The sequence below is a fragment of the Rhagoletis pomonella genome, unplaced genomic scaffold, assembly GCF_013731165.1.
Source record: "Rhagoletis pomonella isolate Grant_MI unplaced genomic scaffold, Rhpom_1.0 Rhpom_scaffold_00014, whole genome shotgun sequence".
NCBI lineage: Eukaryota > Metazoa > Arthropoda > Insecta > Diptera > Tephritidae > Rhagoletis > Rhagoletis pomonella.
This window is the reverse complement of record NW_023458568.1, coordinates 11,723,753-11,730,562: the sequence shown is the minus strand read 5'-3', so window position 1 is coordinate 11,730,562 and position 6,810 is coordinate 11,723,753. Positions and strand designations below refer to the sequence as shown.

Here is a 6,810-nt window from a genome sequence, read left to right as displayed (position 1 = left end):
AAATCAATATAAACTAAAAACTATTAAACAAAATCTAAAAATAACGGCGAGAGCAGCATACCTGCGCCACACAAAAAACCACATCCCCGCTATACCTAGACGAGAAAAGGAAGTTAAAGGTGCCTCCACCCTAGTGCTGAAATACGCAAGCAGCAGGGACCCGCAGGGAGCATCGCTCACACCAATCACAGGAAATCAGCGGAGGTACAGGCGACAAAAAAAGCATACAGGTGGTACAAAATCAGGAAGCCAAAGTAAGTTTTAATAATACTTATACATAAAGCACATTAGCGGAATTTTCAAGCCATTATCAAACTGTAATCTAACTCGTTTACCAACGGTACAGGACTTACCGTTTTTCTCTAATTTATATGGAAACCGCTATTTGTCATCCACAGTTTGATAAAATCCGCTAAAGTGTTCTCTCACATACATACATATATAAAACAAACTTACGTTTTACATATGTGCATAAATACTTCCCGCTGAATATCTTCCTTCTCACTGGGTAAACATATCTCGAAACGCCTTTGAGTCTCAATTTCCTGCTGTGGTGGCGTTAAAAATTCCCGCTATTGCACATTTGTAATACGCGTATATGTATGTACACATATTCAGCTCTCGCCTAGCTCCCTTTTGCAAAATCGTGAGTTCAAACGTATGTATTTATATACATATGTATATACATAAAACCGCTAACCCAAAAAAGTACATGCGAAGAGTTATATGTACATACGTATATGTACATGTAAGCATACATACACCCTTTGCATATTTGGTCAGAACCTTTTCCCGCCACTTGATCGCCAGCAATTATTTTACTTATACATTTGTATAGACAAATCCCATTTACATTAGTATATGCAACTTGTGCTCATCGCAATACTTAAAAACAAAAAAAAAACAAAACATTTCACTTAGCACTTCGAGTTCTTGCATTCATGCTACGATTTATTAATAAATCTCGTAAACGACCAAAACTTTGAATTGGCGTGGGACGCATTAAAATCACGTTACGAGAATCGCAGGATTCTCGTTGATAGCCAAATAAAAACCCTATTCAGCATCCAACCCCTAAATTCGGAAAATGGTGAAAAGTTCCAAGAGATCCAAACCATTATTAACAATTGCCTCTCAGTATTGAATGCAAACGGCGTTGCCAGAGGAAGTTGGGACCCGATGTTAATATATCTCTGTTCCTCTAAGCTCCCAGACGAAACACTCACGTTATGGGAGCAATCTCTAGACTCCAGAAAAGAACTGCCTCTTTGGTCAGAAATGGACAAATTTTTGACAACCCGGTATGAAGTGGTAGAGCGGCTTGGTACGTACAGGCCGAATAAACCTAACCAGAAGCCCATTCAGAATCACACTCCCAGGTCGTCGACTCCCGCTAATCACTCCTTCAGCTACAAGAACAAAACCCGTGCATTCCATATGCAGCAAAAGAGGCAGGTATCTTGTAAGCTCTGTAACTCAAACCACTCGATGATGAGCCGCGTAAAATTTAGGGAACTCTCCGTCCAAGATCGTAATAAGTTTATTAAGGACAACAAATATTGTAGGAACTGTCTGGCATTCTCGCATACAGAAGGTGAATGCGGAAGCAACTTCACGTGTGTGTATTGCCAAAAACGCCACCATTCACTCCTACATTATGAGTCTAAGACCCAATCATCAAACTCTGGTGCTCGGCAAAGGATAAGCCAGGCACAGGCATCGCCTCAAGCAAATTGCGACCCTGACAAACACTCAACCTCCAAGCAAACCCCAAAAAACGCAGGCCCCTCGAACACAGGCCAAAAGGACAAGGTATTTTCACATTTTGCTAGTTGTAGGGAGAAAACTTTGCTCCCCACCGCAATTGTACCCGTTTTACATCAAGGTGAAACTTTTCCAGTTCGAGCGTTAATAGATCAAGGGTCCCCAAAAACCTTTGTATCCTCCCGCATCCAAAAGCTGCTGGGTCTACCAACAAGCAACACAAAATATGAGATTTTGGGTATGGGTGGACGGGTAGTCGAAAACGCTAACAAAACCTGCACGATGACAATTTGCTCACCGGACTTGCAGGTTCAAATCGCAACTCAAGCGATAATTCTCCCAAAGCTTACCCAATTCTTGCCCTCATTCAAGGTTACATATACAGACCTGAAAGAGTACTCCAAATTGTTTTGCACCGGCCCGCATAGATATGGTGATAGGAAGCGATTTGATACCCAAATATTCATCCAAGGACTACAAAGTAATGTCGCTGGAAGCTTAATAGCTCAAAATACAATCTTTGGGTGGATATTAAGCGGACCAGTTGTCGAACAAGTCGCCACGTTCTCTACTCAGGTATCAGAAACTCCAGATGATTCCCTCAACGTACTCTTAAAAAGGTTTTAGGAACAGGAAGAAGTCATTCAAGCTCCCACTTTGACAGAGGAGAATAAATACTGCGAAGAACTATATAAGAGAACCACCACCCGGAGAGAAGATGGACGTTACGAAGTCAAGCTCCCATTTAAGGAGGATTTCCCGCAAAATATAGCCTTAGATCATACTCGATTGGCAGCACAACAACAGTATATCAGCATGGAGCGTACCGTGGAGAAGAAACCAGAGTTAAGAACCCAGTACTCAAACGTCTTGGAAGAGTATGTGACTTTGGATCACATGACACGAACTTCACCCCTAGAAATGATTAAAAACGGAAAATACTTCTCATTCTATTTGCCCCACAGGTGCGAGTCGTCTTCAACGCCTCTAAAATATCCCACTCTGGAAATTCACTAAACGACGTACTCCACACAGGTCCCACTCTACAGAACGATTTAATGGTAATAATCCTCCAATGGCCACTCTATAAGTTCGTTTTTAATGGCGACATTGAAAAAATGTACCGCCAAATCCTCGTCTCTGAGGAAGACCAAGACTTTCAACGGCTCCTCTTTCGCAGATCTCCACAGTCGCCACTCGAAGACTTTAAATTAAAAACGGTGACGTTCGGCGTGAACTGCGCACCGTACTTAGCCATCAGAACGTTGCAGCAATTAGCCGAAGACTGTAAAAGTGAATTTCCTCTCTCTTACAATGCCTTGTTACGAGAAACATATGTAGATGATATACTGTCAGGCGGCCACGACATACAGTCCACTCTCGAAACAATGACCCAAGTAATCGAAGCGCTTAAGTCCGCAGGTTTCCCGCTGAAGAAAATAACAGCTAACCATCCCATAATATTGGAATCAATTCCCGATTCGGAGCTTCTTCATGCGGACTTCCTCAAATTCCAAGCCGCTAGCTCGACAAAGACGCTTGGAATAAGGTGGAACGCCCTGACAGATTCATTTTCGTATACGTATGACCCCAGATCCGACACAAACTCAACGACCAAACGACACATATCGGCGGTAGCGAAATTGTTCGACCCGGCAGGGTGGCTCGCCCATAATGGCACTAGCCAAAATTCTTCTCCAACAACTCTGGATGGAGGGAACGGACAATTCTCGCCCGCGAAGGCCATTCAATTACATGGATTTTCGGACGCTTCCGAAAAGGCATTTAGCGCTTGTATTTATATTCGAACTCAACATAGCGAAACCTCCTTTTCGTCACACTTGCTTGCCGCAAAAAGCAAAGTCGCTCCACTACAAACTGTCAGCCTCCCTCGTTTAGAACTTTGTGGAGCAGTCTTGCTCTCCAAACTCGTGAAACAACTGCGCGCCCAACTGGACCTGCCACCCCACGAACTAACTCTTTGGTCTGATTCTTCCATAGTACTGGCGTTGTTAGAAAAGCCGCCGCACACGTGGAAGACGTACGTAGCCAACCGAATTTCTCAAGTACTTCAGAATGTTAGCAATGCCAAGTGGAGACATGTTTCAAGCGCAGACAACCCTGCAGATTTAGGAACCCGCGGATGTCGACCGCAAAATTTAGTTGGCTGCTCATTGTGGTGGAACGGCCCGGAATGGCTGGCTCAGCCCTCCACGTTGTGGCCTAAACTTGCGACGCAACATCCCTCTCCTCTAGAACAGAAGCAAGTAGAAATGTTCTACACTGCGGAAAATGACGATCTCCTCGAACGGTTCTCCTCATATTCAAAAGCACTTCGAGTTCTTGCATTCATGCTACGATTTATTAATAAATCTCGTAAACGACCACTTCCGTCCACCCTCATTTTAACGCAGGAAGAGATAAATATGGCTAAAGTTCGCCTCATCAAGAACGCTCAATATAAATACTATGGAGAAACCATCGCCACATTGAAGGCCGCGAAACCCATCAGTAAAAAGAGTTCTTTACTTTCCCTCAACCCGATGTTAGACAAAGCAGGCGTGATGCGAGTGAACGGCCGTCTCGCGTATGCTACACTCAGCTACAGCGAACGGCATCCTATCATAATCCTAGACAACTCTAGATTGTGCTCTCTTTTACTTGATTTCATTCACCAAACACTCCTTCATGCCGAAAAGCAACTTATGATTCATATAGTCCAACAGGAGTTTTATATCCCACGTTTAAGGCAGAAAGTCAAAAAATGCATTTTCCACTGTAAAACCTGTACGATTTACAAACAACAAATGAAATCTCAGATAATGGCCGCCCTGCCTCCAGAACGCGCAACATACTCTCTACCGTTTCATACCACTGGTCTTGACTTCGCTGGCCCGTTTATGGTGAAAACATCCGTCCTGCTAACCGCCTCACACACAAAGGCATATGTGTGCGTGTTTGTATGGTTTTCAACAAAAGCCATTCACCTCGAAGTGTGTTCTGATTTGACCACTGAGGCTTTTAAGGCGGCCTTTGCTCGATTTGTCGGCCGCCGTGCTATTCCACACAAAATCATGTCTGACAACGGCAAAACCTTTGTTGGAGCCCAGAGATCAATTCAAAGAGAACTTTCCCTCTTCCTCAACGAAGTCACTTCGGATGTGGCGGAAAAGTACGCTGTCCATGGGCTATCATGGCAGTTTATACCTCCCTACGCTCCCCATATGGGTGGCCTGTGGGAAGCAGCCGTTAAAAGTTTCAAGACACATTTCACCAAGATCGCTGGGAGCCAAAAATTCACCTTTGAAGCCTTCAACACCCTCCTTGTGCGAATCGAAGCGGTTCTTAACTCGCGACCACTCTCTCCTATATCCCAGGATCCCAATGACATATCGGCGTTAACTCCAGGCCAATTCTTACGCGGTGCTCCACTCCTGTCAATACCAGAACCCAATGTAGGAAACCACTCCCTAATAAACAAGTGGCACATGCTTAAAGTTCTCCACCACCAATTCAGTTCGCGGTGGAAAAACGAGTACCTGAAAGAATTACATAAAAGGCACAAATGGAAAAATCCGCAAGTTAACATAAACGAGGGGGATTTTGTAGTCGTGAGGGATGATCTCTTACCTCCGAACGAATGGCGACGCGTTGTGAAACTGCATCCGGGTCCCGATCAGAACGTTCGCGTAGCAGAAGCTCAAACTCAGGCAGGGACAATCACGCGCAATATTACGAAATTATGCCTACTACCCCCTATGTAGCTTTGGGGTATCTTTACCCTGTCCAAAACTCTTTTATACTCTTACTATTATGTGTTCAACTCATCTCACCAACTCATATGTTCATAAACGTATCCTTAAACTAGGCGCAAACCCACGAGTCTAATACCACTTACGATTTTTTCTCTGCAGATCATCCAAGGAAACGATGGAGCTGAACACGTGTCGTCTTTGCTGCCGCGTCCACTCCTTGCGGTACTGTCATGCTTTCAAGGCCATGACTCCAGCTGAAAGATATGAGTCTGCGCGCGTACATAAGTACTGCGTAAACTGTTTGGCGACATCGCATGTTACGGGCGCCTGCCACTCACCTGCCAGCTGCCGTCGCTGCGGAAAAGCCCATCACACGCTGTTGCATCGAGCACCATCCTCATCGCCAGGTCGTAGTCGGCGAGAAATGAACCGGAAGAAAACCGTGGCTAGTCGACGGGTGATCCGAAAACCGAAGGGCAGAGTGCAGAGTCGGACTTCTACCCAGCAACGCATACGGGAGTTGTTCAAGCGGGCTATGCTTACGCTCCAAAGTCTACAACAGCTGCTACGTATTCCAACGTTCCAGGCCGGCCGCCATGTCGGAGACATGAGCGCAGATCTCACCGATCGTAAATCACTTTGTTATTAATGCACTGGTTCTTAAACCATGAATATGAAAAATTTGAAATGTAAACCCACTGTAACTTTCGAAATTTGAACCTACTCATTGTAACTTAATCTATTGTAACCTAATCATTTTCGCTTATTATATACGGCGGTACGGGGTGGTCTAAGGCGGGTTTGCAGGAGTATCAATTCATTCGCTTTCGAACCGCTGAAGAGACCGCCTCGTTTATTTTGAAACGTCTTTCGCGCCAATGGCACACTAGTACTCGCTAAGTAGTTTTAAATTTACCTTGAATTAACAATTGAATTGATATAATAAAACGTTGTAAAATTATTGCATTCCACAAAGGAAACACCTTGCGTATTCTAAATTAACTTTGCACACCCCCACTTCAGGCAAGCTCTGAACACACACATCAATCTACATCTTTTATCTCGCCTCCGACACACGATTGTTTTCATACAAAATTACGCACAAAAGCTTACTCGTTCGTTTTTAGGCATGCCATTGTTACGAATTTTGAAAGTTCGAAAATACGATTCGGATTGCAGCATACTATTTCTACGAGTCGTAGCAAAATCCGAAGACGAAAGAGATGCAGAATAGGGCAGCGATGATAAAGTTGCCACATTTGGCTTTTTTGGTACAATTTAAAACCAGAAA

The 6,810-nt window shown here is 44.2% G+C and overlaps 1 long non-coding RNA gene across 1 annotated transcript; it reads left to right on the top strand.

Annotated features, from left to right (window-relative positions):
- Positions 1-7: 7 nt before the first annotated feature.
- Positions 8-6,267, top strand: LOC118749226. Its single transcript, XR_004994181.1, has 2 exons — positions 8-254; positions 5,679-6,267. It is a non-coding gene; the product is annotated as an uncharacterized LOC118749226 (long non-coding RNA).
- Positions 6,268-6,810: the final 543 nt, after the last annotated feature.